This window comes from Serinus canaria, chromosome 4, assembly GCF_022539315.1.
Source record: "Serinus canaria isolate serCan28SL12 chromosome 4, serCan2020, whole genome shotgun sequence".
Classification (NCBI taxonomy): Eukaryota; Metazoa; Chordata; class Aves; order Passeriformes; family Fringillidae; genus Serinus; species Serinus canaria.
In genome coordinates, this window is record NC_066317.1 from 34,761,367 (window position 1) to 34,779,991 (window position 18,625).

Below are 18,625 nucleotides of genomic sequence, written 5' to 3' on the forward strand. Positions count from 1 at the left end.
CTGAGAATTTGGACTACACTCAAAAAGGTGAAGAAAGGTAAAAAATAGAAACAAGAGGGCTGTATTGTTTGCTTAATATATGCTTGTGTACTTGTAGCCTTGTTGCTTTGGGGTTTGTTTTTTCTTTGCTTTTGCATCATCTTATGTTGATTTAGTAAGTTCTTGTGTATTTCTTTTTCTTTTTCATTGTCTAAAAACTCATTGCTTTTTGGAATGCTATCATAGGGCCTGCTGGCCATTTGGTTTTGTTGCTATGGGCATCTGAAATGAAAAACTATTTACTTGATTAGCATTAGTTTTAGGGTTTACTTTTGCAGTCTGCATTAAAATAAAGGCAAATGTTGAGCTTACTGTTTCTCTTCAGGGATGAGAATGTGGGGAAAGATGTAGTGCAATTTGGTTAAGAAGTGACAGGTTTTTAAGAGTGCTTCTGTTGACTATGGATTTAACTGCTACTTTGAATGTGTTGCTCATTATAAATTGTTCTTAAATATGTGAGGGTTTGTTTTTACCCTCCGTGTGTTTTGTCCTGATAATTGATCTTCCACCTATTTGTTGCGCTCCTTTTCTTGCTGGAGGTGTAGTGTTAGGTAATGTAGTTATGTTTTAGGTTTTTTTTTTATTTTTAGTGACCATGCTACCAGATTAGTTTCCTGTGACAAGCAAAACTGATTAATTTCAGATTGGATTAATGTCAGACATATTAGTGTTGAGGTCTTTGGGATTTTAAAATTGATTTTCTGATTTTTTTTTTAATGCACCTGAAACTGTGAGGTGAGGTAATCTGCAATGATATAGACTCAGCATGCTCTTGCAGTTAAAGTGTTTTAAAATCAGAAAATGTTGCTGTTGGTATTACTTTATGGTACAATTAATTGGTATTCTGGAGAAGTATACTATCCAGATATATTCCCTATATTAATTAGGAGAGGTTTCTTTTTTTGCGAATGAAGCTACCTAGCAAAATGAACCTAGAAGTGTTTGTGCTTCATTTGAGAAATTGAAAAAACGTATTTTACTTTTATTCCGAGCAATCAGAAAGTCAAATATCTTTAACATCCAGAGTTGCTTTGAGCTATGCATACTTTAACTTCTTTCAAATTAGTATCAGACTTTTTTCAATGTATGCATATCCTCTAATTTCAAGATTAATATAACACACTGCTGCACTTGGAAGAGACTCTACTTTTAGCAGGTGGTAGTTCCTGGATTTCAATAAATTATGATGATGCAATTATAATAGCAGGTGTTGAATAAACTTATCTGCACTGGATATTTTAAAAACAATTCTGCTTGGACTATCAGTATTACCTCTAGTAACAGCATAGGTATTATGCATTAAGGGTACACAGGTTATTTTGTTTGCTTTTGTTTTGCACTAACAACTAGAGAGGTTTTTATTTCTACAGAGAAACAGCAAAATAAGAAAGTAAAAATTCAAAATATTTCATATGCACTGATCAGGTCTGCTTTTATTTTTGTCATGTTTTCATAGAGAAAAGTGTTTCAATGCTGTATTCATATAGATGAAAACTTAATGCAGTGTGCACTGCAGGCAGAAGAGTACAAATGCAGAGAGTTTTGTATCAACGTCCTCTCTCATCTCTGACATTCTGTATTACTCTTTTTTGACTGGTGTTGATGATTTTAAGACAACCAGTTGAGATCTATGAAGCAGAAATTGAGTGAATAATAAAAGAAAAAGCACTGAATCTTGTTTTTAGAACATGAGTGAACTCTGAATGGTCAGGAATATGGGAATGCTATGCAAGATGCTTATGTTATAATATAGAAGAGCCAAAAACTTCCCTAAGGAAAGCAGTAATATTATTCCACAGTTAACTTCCTTTAAATTATCCACAACTTGAAATGAATGTTTGAAATTTTATAGTGAAAAATAGGAATGGAACTGACCTTTTTTTTCCTCCCCTTTTTTGTGTCTGGTTTTTAATATATTTTTTTTATCTCCCTAAGCAAGAATAGGCTCCAAGCACTACAACTGAAAAAAATCTACTTAAACTTTTGGCTGTTTTGTAGAAGGGCATTTAACACTGTCTTAGTGAAACGTAAAGGCTGTTGAACAAGAGCTGTCTTTTATACATCTGAGAGGCATGTCATAGAGTACATAAAAAACTCTGCTTTCCATTCTGTTGTGTGGTTACACTAAAATCAGGAATTGTGCTGGAAATTGCATGATTTAAAGTTCAAACTTCATTCTTCCACAGTAGTCCTCTGAACAAAAAGTTTTCTTGTGACAGTGATCTTTCTTCCAATAGCAGAAATCTGTTTCAGTGAAAGTGCGGTATCCAAGCTGCAACATGAAATGGAGCTGCTTTTCTGAAATGTGGGATTTCATTAATGAGCTTGGACACATGTCTGGATATGGTCAGTTGGTCTGCAAAGGCTTTGGAACAGAGCATTACCAGGGATGTGAAAAGGGTAACAGATGTAGCTGTGCACAAAGGCTCTGATTGTGTGGAGACTATGAAAATATAAACACCCGTTAGCCTGAATGACTAGCCAGGTTTGTGGGTCTGTGCTTGAAAATACAGACTGACTCATTGAGACACCAACCCTTCAGGAAACTGGATGAGCCAGAATATGGCTTCAATTCTCATGGCTGGATTTCCTGGCATGCATGAGAGAAGATGGTGGGAATTTACATGGGAGCACACCAAACCTGGTTTAGTAAACAACCTACAGTTGCTTCTTGGTCAGAATCCAGTAGAATGATTCTAAGTTTATAAAAGTTATTTTCAGAAGAGAGGGGATAGAAAGCAAATGCATTTCTCCCAAGAGTGTGCCTTACACCATATCATGCACCCCACAACCCCCCACAACCCCAAATCAATATTGTCTGGTGCATCTCTATGATAGTTCTATGGTAAGAGTTTGTGAAACTGGGAGAGGGATGACGCAACACACCACAAAACAACAAATGAAACAGCAAAACACAAAGCCCAACTTGTTAGCAGTAACTAGCTGAAAATTCCAGTGTGAATAACCAGGGTGTTTAAAGTACACTAGTAACTCAAGGTTTGTATCTGGTGATTAAACTGGACAGTAAACTTCTGCTGAAGGCTAGGAAGGAAAGAGGTAGTGACTCTTGGCCAGGAGCCAGAGACTCTTTTAGATGGGTACTAACTTCTGTTTGAGATTGTAGAGATTGATAAAATTTTGGCCGTTTATGATTTTGTGAAGTAATTTTTCAGTCTACAAGAGCAAAATTCTTATTTAGCCAAGAAACTGTATGTATTACTTGCATACAGAATTCCTTTTATTGGTATTTCTGTCAAGTGCAAGCCAGTGTGCATGTTAATGTAATTTGTTTATAACATTCATGATTCACTCTGTGATCATTCACAAGGAAAGTACTCTATAAACATTAAAGATGACCTGTGACTAGGGTAATTTATCTTATGCTGCCTGCTAACTTCCCTGCAGTGTAGGAAATGGAATTGGATCCCATTTAGCCCTTGTTTATCCACTTCTCACAACTTGCAGTACAATAAGAAATACTATAAGGTGATATTTTCACAGCTCTTTTATGTTACTGCTTACTTATATTTTCCCCTTAAATATAGACATAGCCACCCATAAAGATAAGGTATTGTACTTTATTCTGCATTCTTGTTAGAAAGAAGATGAAGACAACACATCTAGGTGATGTAGAGACTGTTACCATTGATGTAAGAAGGCTGAATGTAGCTTGGTGGTATTGGAGAAGGGGCTCAGAGGTATCTGATGCTTTAAATTTGTTGTTTGATTGTTATTTTGCTTATTAAGGCTGAGTCACTAGAAAGGTAAGTTGTTATATTTTAAGTATATGGGCTCCTGGGGACAGGAGAGATTCACTTCTGTGCTGGTTTTGACACCAGCCAGAAATTAAACTCCAAATAAGATCTCACAATTCAAGAGTGGCAGCCAGCTTTTCCTCCTGGAACCACCCCTTCCTTATGATAAGGTGCCTGGTGTAGAACAACAGCTTGGCCATGGCCATGCAGTGCTCAGCTCCACACCTTCTATCAAACAAGGCAGCTTCCAAATCTTGATGAATTCTGTTTTGGTTTGGGTTTGCTTTTGGTTTTGCCTAATGGCTTGCTGTAAGAATGTGGAGAAGAAAAAGAAAAAGAGATAGGGTGGAGAATAATCTTGAAATACTTCAAAAATACTAAGAAACTTTCAGAAGAGAAGATGCAATTTTCCCATAAGATTTTCCTGCCAAGATTGTCTTTGCTCTGAATATTTCCAGATAGCCACAGGGATAGCCTAATTTGAATACTCCAGCACTCTCTGGATGTGATTTTTTTCCAAGTTCTTTACTATACCAAGACACATCTTTGATTTAAACATATGAATAGACTGTAAAATAAGCTTAATTTTGAGTTTTTGCTGTACTTGCCAAATTGTTTAGTTTTATATATTCAAGCTGCCTTTATTAGCCTGACGTTGTGGTGGATGTGATGTAGTAAGATTAAAAACATGACTTGATCTCCAGGTTTTTTCATAAAAGGAATTCTTTAGCGGCTCAGAATGCTACTTTTGTGGAACAAGTACAGATTCTAATTTGAACCTCAGGATTCTAAGGTGTCTACTTATATCTCAAATTTCGCTTTCTTCTTCTGACCTAGATGAAATCTCTTGTGCTGTGGAGGTCATATGCATGCTTCTTTCAGCATTCTTTGTTCTAGAAATCTATCATTACAATTTTATTGATGTAGCAGCTTTCAATAGTTTCCCTTTCCTTTATTCACCAGCTCTTGTCCTAGCCCTCCTAAACATGATTGCTGCAACTGCTCTCTGTTGCTTTGGAGAGGCTAAAAAAGTAATTGTGAAAACATGTGACTTCAAACATAATTCCTCCCCATTCTAATGGCTATTTCGTGACATTGGTTTAGGAAACAAAATAATTTTAAACTTCTGGAATTTCGAGAGTCCAGCAACATTATTTAGTCTGTGATTTCCCTTGTTCCTTTTCATTTGCTATGATTGTACTGTTTAGTCTCAGTACTTGGCCTAATTTACGTGGCAGTGATGGCTCTGTTGCTCTTTGCTGACCACTCAGTGCTGATTCTCCTGAGTAACCTTGAAGAAAAGGCCAGTAGCTGTTCAGTCTGTGCTTCTGTTACAGGAAGGTGTTGAAGTCATATTCAGAAAGGGTTCTTTTCAGTAGCATGGATCAGAGGGAGTTGGTGGGGTTCCCTGCCACATAAATCTGCAGGAATTGCAGAGGCTGTGCGGTGGGTAACACTATAGGTAAGGTGTGTATACAGAGCAAAGGAAAGAATTCTAACATTTCAACCTGGTTTTCATTTTAAGAAAATTAGGACATGGGAAGCTCCATCTTGAAACAATCATTGGGATACCTGCTCACTTTTAGAACAACCCTGTAATCATCAGTTTTTAAACAGAATCACCTCTTTGCATTTGTGTCTGTGACATCGTTGTCATTTTTCAGTGGAAATGTTATGGCTCCAGGTAAAGAATAAGCTTCTAATGAAAAGAACTTGTTTCAATGCTAATTTCCAACAGAACAAAAATAAGAACTACAAAAATAAGAAATACAGAAATGCTTCTCATAGCAAATTTTGTTGAAAATTAAATAACTGCCTAGAGAGCCTCAGTAAGGCTTTTGACAAAAGGAATAATATTCTTGATCAACACATAGGGATGTACTCCCAGTGAGTGCTGCAGAAATGCTTATGTTTGCACTTGTAAGAATAGGATTTTTGCTGTGCATTTCAATGTTTTGAAGTACCCTTCAAACACCACCTCTCAGCCTTGGTCTTTGTTATTACCTTCTGTTACATGGTTTTGTCTTTCCCCCACTTTCTTCCTACTCTCATCCTTTAGGGGAAATGAAAATGGATGAAATGGTGCCCATCTTTTTATGAAATTAGACCTGAAAGTAACCACGTTAATTTATTACAGAGGGAGAAACTTTTCTATTGCTAAAATAGATGTACTGCTGCAAGACTTTTTACCCAAATAACAGTTATTCAAATTATTTTTGGGGTGATCATGGCTCTGTCCTTTCTGTAAATATCTTGGGCACACAGAAATAATTGAAGGAATTACAAATAAAATGAGCAAATATACAAATAAATTGTATACCAATTTTTAAGAAATACAGGTGTCAAGCATCAAATATTTTGTCTTCAAAGTTTATATTTACAGAGGTGTGCCTAATTCAGAAAATAAATTCGGATAACTCTTGAGTTTTATTGTTTGTTTGGTTTTTTTCTCTAAATTTGTTTCCTTAAGGAAAAATTACTTTGAGACAGTAACATTTAAGATTTTGGCAAAAAAAACCATCCCAAAACATAGAGTCATGTAGGTTAGAAAAATGTCTTTAGGATCATAGTCCAACATAAAAGCCGGAAGAACCTGAAATTCATGTTAGCCAGTAGAGGTGATGAGGTTCAAAATTTTTAGGTTTTGCAAAAAGCAGACTTGGAGATTGTCTTAAAAGAAAGTTGTATGGTACTTTCTTGTGGTCCTTATATTTTAAGCAAGATCCTGATGGTTTTCCGATGGGGGAAGATGCATTTGGGTACCTGACCACACTGAAATGTGTACCTTTAGAGATGTGGCTTATATCAACATGTGAGCAGAGATAAGGGGAACACTGCACATGTTGCTCAGACTACATTACTTTTCTTAAGAAATTTTTGGTGTTGAAAGAAACTGCTGTCTCTGGCAAAATTTGAGATGTCATTTTTTCCTCTATGTTGGAGTAGTTGTGTGTACCCTTTCTGTAGTTTCTATTTTGCTCCAGCCTTTTAACACAATTTTTTCCTGAAGAAAAGGGGAAGCCTTTCTCTGTTATTTCTGCATTAAGGCATAGTTTCCTAATAACTGCTCTCTGCATCTGTTGATGAAATCTGCCCCATACCAGCAAGAGGTTACAAGGACCTTGGGATATTATTAGTGTGTATCTTTCCACTACTGTGCTCCAGAAACTGTTGTGACACCATGTAATGAATATTTTTTCAAGCTGTCAGTATTCAGTTAATGTTCCCATTTAGCACTCCCTATACCTGAGGACTGTGTGATAATTTATTTTAACATATTTCAATTTACTTTTACTCAGTTTAGGAAAAAAACCCATTGGGTTGAAATTGCTACATGTTTTATAGAGTTTGCTCTTTCTTGCAGTTTTAGTGATAACCAGTTTATTTTTGAAGGAAAAAATAGATTGGGGGAAAAAAAGGACAAGTGAGACTCAAAGGACCTTAGTGTGCAAGGACAGAAAGATTACCCAAAGCAAACATCTGACACTGGAGGTGCCTGCTTTTCTATGCCACAGTTTAGTTCCCTTCCCTGTACACTCAGCTCTGTGTTGCACTCAGAGTTCCCAGGCTCAGGAATTACTACAGCATATTCTCAGCTGAGGTAAAAATGGACATGACTAACAGTTCAGGTGAGGAATGGACAGTGTTTTCTAGCCATCATTTGTGAAAATGTGTGTGTGTTTGTTTGTGCAACTCATTGCTTGGAGGCACTTCTAGCACTTCTGTTGGCAGGCTAGTTTTGAATCAGATTCTCCTCCCACCTCTTACCAATAGAGCAGACCAGAAATCAAGGGTCTCTGATCAGATAAAACACTGCTGTGACTGGTGCTGTCAGCTGAGTCTCTATAAAAACCTTTTAGACATTCTGCAGTCTTGTGAGAGATGGGGCTTATAAGAATTACTATTTCTGGAACCCAGCAGATGTTCACTCCTGTTAATGATGCCTGAAACAGAGGTGAAAACAACCACTATAGTGTGCCCATTCTGTGTCTGCCACTTGGAAGCACTGTGTTACCACTGAGACTGAACATTTTTTTACAGCATCAGCCACTTAAATTAAATACAAGAGTGAAGGAAACAAGGATATCATTTAAGTATAAATGGACCAACTTTAAAAAAACAAACTTGCCTATTAGGTTCTGTGAGGATAAAATATGACCTTGACCATCATTTCAGCGTGATCTATTTGTATCCTGGATCCCTCACATTGACCCCAGTCCTGCTAACTGGAATGGGAGGATGGAGAGGGATGCCTGGTTCGACTATTCTTCTTTCTGTGCAGCAGTGCAGTTTGGTTCTTTCCAAAGTTCTTATTGCTACATACATGTGTATATATGTATATGCTACAGAAATATATAAAGGTCAATTGTCATTAAATGTGATTATAAAAGTGCATGTGTAGCAAATGGATGACTTGTTGCCTTGTTCAGTGGGCTAATGCTTTTTTTTTTTTTTTGTATTTTTGAAAAACTGTAATTGTACCTTTAGAACCAATGAGGCTACTTTTGCTCTTTTCCTACTTTAACTCTGTTTTTTTAGAAGGAGCCTCTTAGCTGTGAGTGCTAAGACTGGGATATTCCTAAAGTGTGGATTTGAGCATGCAGAGGGGGATAGAACTAACAGGCAACCACAAGAGCAGTGCAGACAGAGACATGGGCTTCTGGGCAGACCAAGAGCTAAGCTGCTCCAAGGCAGAAGAAATGAAACTTTTAAAAGGATTCAAGAGGACTCAGAATTCAACCATGAGAGCCACTGAAATGATCAACACTAGAAAATAGAACTGGAAGAAAGGGTCATAGGCAATACTGGACAGAGGACATTTTTATTTTTCTCATCAATGAGTTGTCATCTTTGTTGTTTAGAAGGCTCTTGTTTCGCTTTCACTGAGACAGTAATCTTGAGAGAGTAAGAACACCTAAGGTAGTTTGAACTCCTGTTAGGGAAAATATGGTACAATTCTACCTCAAAGTCATACTTGAGGGAAGATTAAGGATTACTGGAAATAGGAAAATATGATCAGGAATTACCATGCTAGCAAAAAAAAAAAAAAAATTGCTATTTACTGGATAAAATCAGTCCATAATTTCATATACTCAGACTTCACAGTAGAAATTTTATAGTTAACCTTTCTGAGCTTTGAAAAACAGCATCTAACTTCAAAAAAAGTATCTTACAACTAGTTTGAATTAAAATCAAAAAGGTGATCTGCACAAATGATGTTAGTTGGTTTTATTCTCTCAGTATTAACATTTACATTCAGGACATCTCTATCTGACACTCATAAATGTTGCTAGCTCATTCTACTCCTCCACAGGACAGCATCATTTTAAAATCTCTTATTTTGTACCTCATAGTCAACCTAATAATATAAGCAATTTAATTCAAATGCCACCTAAACAATAACTTTATTTTGTCCTTGCGTTGTATATTTTCAACACTTCAAACTTATTTACTATGATGCTTCCAAACACGACTTCTTATTCTTTTCTGATCACATTTGAATTATTGAGAGATTGCATCTAGACTGCAAAACTCACTGAGTGTCTGAAAGAATCTAAATCTATTCCAGGCAGTATAAATAATTCATGCTCAATTCTCCTCTCAGCTGTGGGAATGCTGCTGCTTATTTACAGCACACTTCAAGGGAGAAAAAAATCCATCTTGTTTTATTAACACTTCTCTGCTATTAGATAAAGTTGGTAGCATGTTCCTATAGAAGCTACTTAAATATATTTACTGTGATTAGATGAAAATTATCTTTAATTTTTTATTATAACTATTACATTCTTCATTTATGAACTTAAATTAACAACTTTGGGTTTTTTTCTTTTTAAATATGACTTAAATGATCTAGTAAATCAGTATTTTCCTGTAAGGGAATCCCCCATTTCCCTTTCAGAACCAGAGATTAAGAAGGATGTGGGAGGCAAGAGTTCAGGCTCCCCTAGGCTTTGACTTCAGTCTGCCTGCCTAAGGACAGTGAATGTATCTGTGTTAACATGCAAAGTCTTGCCATTGCTATTCATTCCACCAGAGAATGAAAATAATGCTTTTGAATGTTTTTGTGAATCAAAGTTGCACAAACACTTTTCAGCTGAGTCTTAGATTTAGGTTTTTTTTTTTCCTTTGCATGACCCCTTTCTTCAGAAATGACAGAAATTTTAGCTAATCCTACCCAGTGCCCTGCATAACTTGCTGCTTGATTACCTTCCACAAAGTTCTCTGATATTGCAGCTAAGAAAAGTCACTTGCAGGATTCCCTTTGGTAAAATGTGTTTGGATAGGCTTTGACTATTGTGTCTGATTCCATCTGAAAAAATAAAGGGAAAGCAAAGGAAGAAATATTTAATATGCACTTACCCATGCTTCATTTTCTACATTATTAGTGTAGGAATCTTGAGAGAAATGCTATGTGCAAGTTTGTAACTTTGGGTCTTTCCCTCATACTTCAGATGGGGCATCTCAAAGTGCAAATGTAGATGTAAATATTAACTAATAAAGCTAACAAAACCCTCACAGATTGTATTTTACACTGATGTATGATATATTTGTAAGATAACTTAGAGGACTGATACTGGAAGAAAAGGTGCTGCTGCTACCATGATGTTATGTTGACACTTATAATCCTTTACAGTTACATAAATTGATGAATCCATAGTTATAGTTCTGTTTCCTGCACCAGATGAGCTATTTCCCACCTGTAGCTGTAAATCCAGATGAATCCTATCAATTAGGGTAATAAGCTACAATGTGTAGGACTATCCTGCTTTGCTTAGAATATGAGTAGTTATTGTTCCAGACAAAATTATTTCCCTTGATACTGGAAATAGTATAACTATCTTTCAAGGACATAACATTCCCTTTTAAGGAGTTTTCCCTAATGATTGGTGTGTGTATATATATATCTTAACTCGCATTTAGAGATGTTTTTGTTATACATAAAATCTCTAACCCTTTTTTGAGTGTTACTGCTTTTTGGAACTTCTCTCAGTATGTATCCCACCACCATGTCTTACAGGTTAACTGAGGTCTGTGGAAAAGTTCCTTGAGCATTTTGCATCCACTTTTCAATGGCATTGAGTGGGTGCAGGAGTTGTGTCAGAATCACTCACATTTCTGTTCTCTCCATTTCTAGTTTACTTAAGTTAAATACAAAGCATTCTAATAAAATGCATCCTTTTATTTTAACTTAGTTTACATCTAGAGAGCCTTAAAGATATTTTTCCTACTGACAAACAAGGATTCTTTTCCTGACTAGTGAAGAATAATACAACAAATAAAATTTCAAATTAATTGATTTAATAATTAAGTTACAAGGGAGGCATTAGATACCACTCTTTCAAAATGGTGGAGTTAAAGCAAAGTGGTATTGAGCTTTTCAAAGGACTTATCCTAAAGTGCTGTGTAAGATGTTCCTCTGGGCATAAATTACTTTCAAAAAATGTTCCATGCTTTCCCTCTGGTCTCCAGGGCCTGGGATTCCTGAAAGATGATTATACTAGTAGAGACAGGCTGATAAGACTTTGAGTATCTCAGTCTTTTCCATGCTCTTCTTTTGGCTGCTTATGTATTTCTAGAATCCTTTCTTATTTCCCTTTGCATTTCTTGCTGGTATTAACCCCAGATCAGACTGGAATTGCCTAACCCTATCTGTGATCCATCGGAATAACTTTATACTTCTCACAGAGTATAATTGCATTTTATTAATGTACACTTAAAAAATAGGAAAACCATGTAAGGAACTTAAAAAAGCATATTTAAGAATAAAACTTGAACATAGGTATTTTTATTCTGCTTATTATTTGCCATCTTCTGAAAAAAATACAAACATGAACCAAATTTATTTGATGAAAATCTGTCAGCTGTATGAATTCAGTTCCCTTGTGCTTTTTAGTGGGGTGCTAGATTGGCCATGGTATAACAGCACACAGTGTATATCCTATTACTTACCTGTTGGAAAGTAAATGTTAGAAATTTGTGATGGAAGTTCTTCCCTAACCCAGGCTGTTATTACTCATACTACCCTTCAAAAAGCTTTCAGAATCATAAAACAGCGTGGATTAGATTTTAGGATCATCTAGTTTCATCCCTTGCCATGGCAGGGACACCTCCCACTAGACCAGGTTGTTCAAACACCCTGAACCTGATGCAACCTCTGACTATTTAATGATTACCCATCTCTTCACAGTGATGGAAAGAACATTGAGCAAAGGACATAAAACAATGTCAGTTACATGGAAGCACTAAAGGGTGATTCAGATTAATAGCAGTGAAAACCAATTGTGGAGTTTTTAAGGTACTTTTTATGAAAAACTGCATGGTCAGAGAAGTGCAGTTACTATTTTCATTCTTAGTGTTTGTTAGGTGTAAAACTTAAGTGCTAAAAAGTGAATTCAGTGTTTGATTTCAAAAGCTCTTTTCAAGCAAAATCTTCAAACTTCTCAAAGTAACCATTAACCATTTCTGTTGTTTGTGGGCATTGGTGATGCAGGCAGGAACATTCTAAGGAGCAGGAAGATGACAGAGCCCTGGGAGTGGTGATAAGGGACTTGTGCTTCCAGGGGAGACCTCTGTGCATGGGAATGAGCAGTGCTGGGGAATATGCCACCAATGTAATCTGTCACTTCTGTAGTATCCCCTAAGTTTTGCCCTTGCTTAGGGTCTCAGTAGCAAGCTAGTGCTTTTCACTCTGTCCTTTGTGCTCAGTATCCTGAACACCATCACTGTCTTTATCTACTAAACTTAGTCATCAACTGCTGATAATCCACCTTGCTGTTTACTCTGTTGATGCTGGCTGAAAGCTTTCAGCACATGTGCTTCCCACCTGACCATGATCTGTCTGTCCTTCAGGACTGTTGTCTTTATTTATGTGCATCCCAGATCCCATTGCTCAGTGGATGAAAACTAAGTGGCCACTGTGGTCTATACCTTGATGATCCTCATGCCAAACCCTCTGTTCCACATCCTCAGAAACAAGAGGTGAAGGCTACACTGAGGAGAATGACACACAGAATAATAACAGCAGCACAGAGACAGACCTTGACTCAAGACAGAGCCTGACTGAAGGCCAGCTCCTCCCAGCTGTATAAGCTGTGTTTTCATTCTGCCTTTATGTTCTACTTGCAGAAAAATTAACATTGCCTTTCACTTAGAGTAGTATTTCATCCTCTGTAATGGAGCAGCATGGCACTGCCTCTATTCTTTCTCCTAGGGTGTGAGCCTGTGACTCTGGCTTGGATAGCCCAGGTGAGAAGCATCTCAAGTCACAGGTCCCCTCCTTAACTAGTACACTTTAATTTAGGATGAGTGACTTTTGGAGTCATTTTAGATATCAGCACACAGTGAGACAAAACTTTGTTTGGCTCAAGAACAGAGTTTCTTCTGTTTGCATTACAGCTGGATCATTTTTTCCTCAGTAGTGGTATAACTTACTTTGGGTAATTTTATATGACAGTACGTTTGGATGTAATTAACTTCTCTCTGGAGAAATAGAAGGAAAAACCTTAAGAAAACAAAATAGCAGAGTAGTTGTTATGCTTCTTCAGGGCATGAGATATCTCTGGAGACATGAAATACAGGGGACAGAATCTGAGTTTACTCAGCATTCACATCCATACAACCAGCATATTGTAGCTTCTGCAGTCTTTCTCCACGACTGGTTCATACCACTTTCCCAATTCCTCACATAGCCAGTGCCTCAACCCACCATATCACGCCATAATTTGAATTGTTCCAACTTAGGCCCTTGTCTAATACTTATTTTTATGCCTCTTGCCCTGCTTCCTCACCAGATTGGCTTGAGGTTAGATGGAGTGAATGGTAAATTGCCAAGAGTCCTTTCTAAAACAACAAAGTCTGTGCTGAAGAAGAAGAAAACAAGACAGAGCAATTGATATTGATGTGTCTTTCTGGACTAGGATGTCTCCAGGTATATATATCTCTTGACTAGGAAGAGCAGTAGCTAAAATACTATCTGTATCTCTCAACGCTGCCTGGAGTCACACTGTAGCCTACGGTGTTCCCACTAATGTCCCAATTTCTGTGTCAGCAAGAAAGATCCCACTGAATTTACTGATGTGGAAATAGGTCTGTAGTCCTCCAGGGACTAGAGGAACAAACACTGTCTAATCAATTCCATTTCAAAGGCTGATATGTGCTCCCACTCAGATGTGCTACTTCAAGATGTGTGTAAGGAGCTGGACAGTTTATTTTGTACTGCTACATATTAACAGTGTCTGTGAATTGCAAAACTACATTGATTTCTTTTGATCACCTTCTCAAAAAGTACTGTGGAAGAGATAAATGCCCATATGCCTGTGTATTTTATATATATATATATATATATATATATATATAATACATATATATTTTATATATATTGAAAACCATAGATAGACATTTATTTTAATGCTCGTCTTAGCAGGCCTTTTCTTTGTTTCTGGTTTTGGGTTGTTAATTTTTTTTTTGTTGTTGGCATTTTTTGGGTTTTTTTGTTTGGGTTTTTTTTTTGTTGTTTTGTTTTCTTTCGGGGCTTTTGGTGTTTTGTGTTTTGGGTTTTTTGGTATTTTGGTGTTTTTTGGTATTTTTTTTGCATTTTGGGGAGGGGCATGCTCTTTTGGGGATGTTTGTTTGATAGGGTTTTTTTTTATTATTTTTTTGTTTTAGGCAAATTTAATGTGTAATAAAGAACACTGACTGAAGGTGAACCAAGAGATCCTGCTTGTCACTTCACTGCTGACAGTGCAGACTTGAATCTTGGGGATAGAGGGGAGTGTTTATTTTGTGCAGAGAAGAAATAGCAAAATTACACTCTTTGGTAGTCCTTCAGAAACCTAGCACTAACACCCCGCTGTCTCTGTGCCCTCTGTAATTGTTGTCTTTTCCTCTACATAACTCCTATCCATTTCAAGATTTATCAGAGTGGAGGATATTTTAATTCAGTATCACTTTGCTAATCCTAAGTACCATTGGTGTTTGAGGTAAAAGTGATTGCCTGTATGAATTTCTCTTTAATAGCATAACTTTGAATAATTTGACTGTATTAGGATGAAACTTTCTGTTCAGAGAATTGAAAGTATCTGAAAAATATTTATGCTTAATTTTATACTTGTAGAGTGAATCTGATCTTACATAATTTCTGGTAACATTCAGCTTTTTATTAAGCTGTGCTGTCAGTTTATACAGATTTTCAGTATAAAGAACACCTGCTCTTATGGTGTCTCAGCTCTTTTCATTTCAAGGTCTTATATGAAATGTTTGTAGGAGTACAGGTATTTTGTTTATTCTGTTATTTGCTCCAAACTATCCTTTAAAGGTTCAACTAATGTGGATTCTGTATTGATATAGTGTGGGATTCTAGATGTTTAATAATCAAAATAATTCTGAAATCCTGCCTAATATATAAAATAATCAACTAAGCATGGTCTGTTATGCCTTGATAGTTTTTGTTCCCATTCAGTAGCTTGCTTTTCAGGGTAAGCTCTCTCTGATACTAACAGGAGCTCAGTAATGGAACATGCCTGTTCTACAAACAGATTCCTGATTGTTTCCCCAGTCAGATGTTCTAGTGCCTATTAAATACAGAGCCACTTCCCTTTTGATTTCTGTGAGCTCACTTTTCCCAAAATTTAAGAGATTTTTCAGTTTTTTAGGGAAAGTAAATACTTGCTTGCTAGGAGAGATAGGTTCTTTCCTACTTCAGTCTTTTCTGCCATGGATTATTTTGATTTGCTAGGTAAATCCCTTAAATCAATGCTCAGGAAAAAAAAAAATCTGCATTCCTTTCTTCCTTGTGTTGGGTCAATGATGGGAATATTGGGAAGATTTTGTTCACAAAGGAAAAGCCTGTCTTTCCTCCAGCTGTTTGAACCCCATGTCTTGCTGGTGTCCTAAATAGAAAATATCAGTAATACAGCCTCTCCTAAATATTATCATTCTGATAGTGATTAGCCCAAAACACTGTGCATTTGAGGAGAAAACAGGTAATGCTGGGTTCCTAGAAGACCTTGTTACTGATCTGAAAACTAAGTATAAGGTCTATATAAGATATATCTTTTTAAAAATAAGCAGAAGAAATACTTGCCAAAGTGTATTTCCTTCTGAAAAAAGCAACTGATACTCACACAGGAATGATAAAGAAACATGTCAAGGGCATATTTTGAAATGTCAGTATATCTTGTCATCCAAGAACTTTGCTTTTTTAAAGTATTTAATTTCAAATCTGTAATTTATGCTCCATGATATATTATCTTGACTTTGCTTTCCACTTATAATGCACTGATAAGAGAATTATAATAAAAAATCAATATCTTGTTGCTCTTGTCACAGATGTTGTATAAAAAATGTTTCTGAGAAGGGAAGAAATACATCTTATTCATACCAATTTTGAGGTCAGTATGGTGAAAATGCATGTGAGGAAGTAGAAAATCCTTTCAATCTTAGAGAGCTCACATAGTCCTGCCTAAAACTGTTTCAAGTCAATGTCTTCACAAAGTTGAATTTGTTTGATTCTATTAAAAGTCACAGGAACACAGAAGATACAGGTCCTAATCAGTATTCAGGAGAGGGAAATGGACTCAGAAAAGGAGAAAGAAAATCAACCTGAAGCCATACTGTTGATGGGAGGCCACCTTCACTCTCTGACAAGTATAAAGGAATCTTTGTGTCATGTGAAATCTCTTCAGAGTAATTCTTCTGAAGTAGTGAGTTTGAGAAGAACCAGGGGACCCCAGTCCAAAGATCACATTGAAAATGAATTATTCATTTCCCTGCTTGTTAAAATCTTATTTTCAATCACAGGTACATGATCTTCAGTTCTTCATTTGTTTGATGAACTGTGAAAGAGCAAACCCTCTAACTCATTTCTTGAAGTGTTTTGGGGGTTTTTTGATTGTGCTTGATCCTTGAGAGGAACAGATGAGAAGGAAAGAAAAATGTATTACAGGATATTAAATTTTTTTGAAGATGGGTAGTACACTTTGTGCTCTAGCTGATATGGCATGAACCAATGCTTTTCTCTCTTGATGTGGGATTGGGGGAAGGAGAAGGACAGGAGGGTTTGGACAATATTCTTAGGCACATGTTGTAACTCTTGGGGATGGGGCTGTCCAGGGCAGAGAGCTGGACTCGATATTTGTGGGTCCCTTCCAACTTTAGCTTATTCTGTGACATAAGAATATACAATGTGATGCTATCCTAGGTTGTGTTATGTTATAAAAGATAGCTGGGATCCAGTTTAAACTTTGTTAGATTTGAAATTGATCTCAGCATCCTCGATGTCTCATGCCCTTGATATTACAGGTACTGGTTTTGGAACTAGAAACACTGACAGAGTGGACTAGGAGATTTGCTCTCTCAAATTGGAAAATTACATCATTTGCAAAACAAACTAAATGCACACAGCAGTGAATTCAGAATCTATCAATGTTTTTCTCACTAACGTTCTTTGATAGTCAACACTGGTTACCTTCAAGTCCTCTGAGAGAAAGTGCTCATTATCTGTACAGCTAAATGATATATAGATAATTAATATAGCTAGTTAGAGATGTATATTTTAAGTTAAAAAGTACAGATAGCTTTGAAAGTGCACACCAGTACTTGAGACTACTATTGGGTTAAAGTCAAGTCTTCCTCTGGTAGTAGCTTGGAAAATCCCTAAATTTTACTTCATTGTAGCATTCACTGATAAGGCAGAGTAGCAGCACTATGAAGTGTGAATGCACAGGCATACATGTATCTTGAGCACATTTTACAAATCATCTTGATATACCAGTTCTGCAGAAATTTGAACTCATGTAAGAAAAATGCAATCCCTTTAAATAAAATACTTATTGACTCTTTCTGGGATTCCTTCATGTATTTGTCAGCTGAGTACTTGTTAACTAAAGACCAGCTTAGTACTTCATACTGCTGAAGAAAAATTAATAGTATATGAGGGTGATATCTCAAAAAAGCAATGTACCCTGTTAATTTGAAAAACTCCTTTTCCATCAGATGAGTGATGCATATCTTAGCTCTTGTAGACCACCATTACTGACCAAAAAAAAAAAAACAAAACAAACCAGTAACTGGTCTTGATCTATTTCTGGCTTGAGACTGGGATGTGATCATTTTAAGGTTTCTTATGCCTCTTGTAGAGCAATATTGATTTCACTAAAACAGCCTTTCAAGTGTTTGCCTAAAAACCAACAGGGTTTTTTTTCTGTACCCATAACTTGTTTTAAATATTTATGTCTGAACATGTCTTTTATTATAAAGTCACTGATGGAATGTAGCATAAAAGAAGGAATGTCTTGTGGTTAGTAAGAAATTTCAGAGTTCTTCAGGTAGTGATATGTGAGGCAAGGCAAAGTAAAGTGCAAGATGCAATGTAGAACAAATTTATACCTTCTCAGTACAAGAAAAACTTGCTAGACTGGATCAGCAAAAGAAATGGGAGTTCCTAATAGAGCATTGTATTAGGCTTTATGGCCAGTATGATGATTAGCTGGGAGGATTAAACTTCATATGGGATTTTGTACACTTAATTTAAATCAGGAGTTCATTCCTGTGTGTTGGTATATTTACTAATTTTAGTGAGGACCCTGGAAATATGTTCTACCAGGGTAAGGAATTCTGGCTTTCTCAGGATGTTGCTGGAAATGATACATTACTCCACAAAATGGATGGAGAAATTTCCTTGATTTTATTTTCTTAGTGAATGCATCAATTCCTGATTTAAGTTCTAGAGATTAATTTTTACACTTAGAACTTGCTGAATAATTAAAAGTTTGAAGATATTTTTTAAGGAAAAGAAAAAAAATCCCAGTCATTAGTACTATTAGGGGCAATTA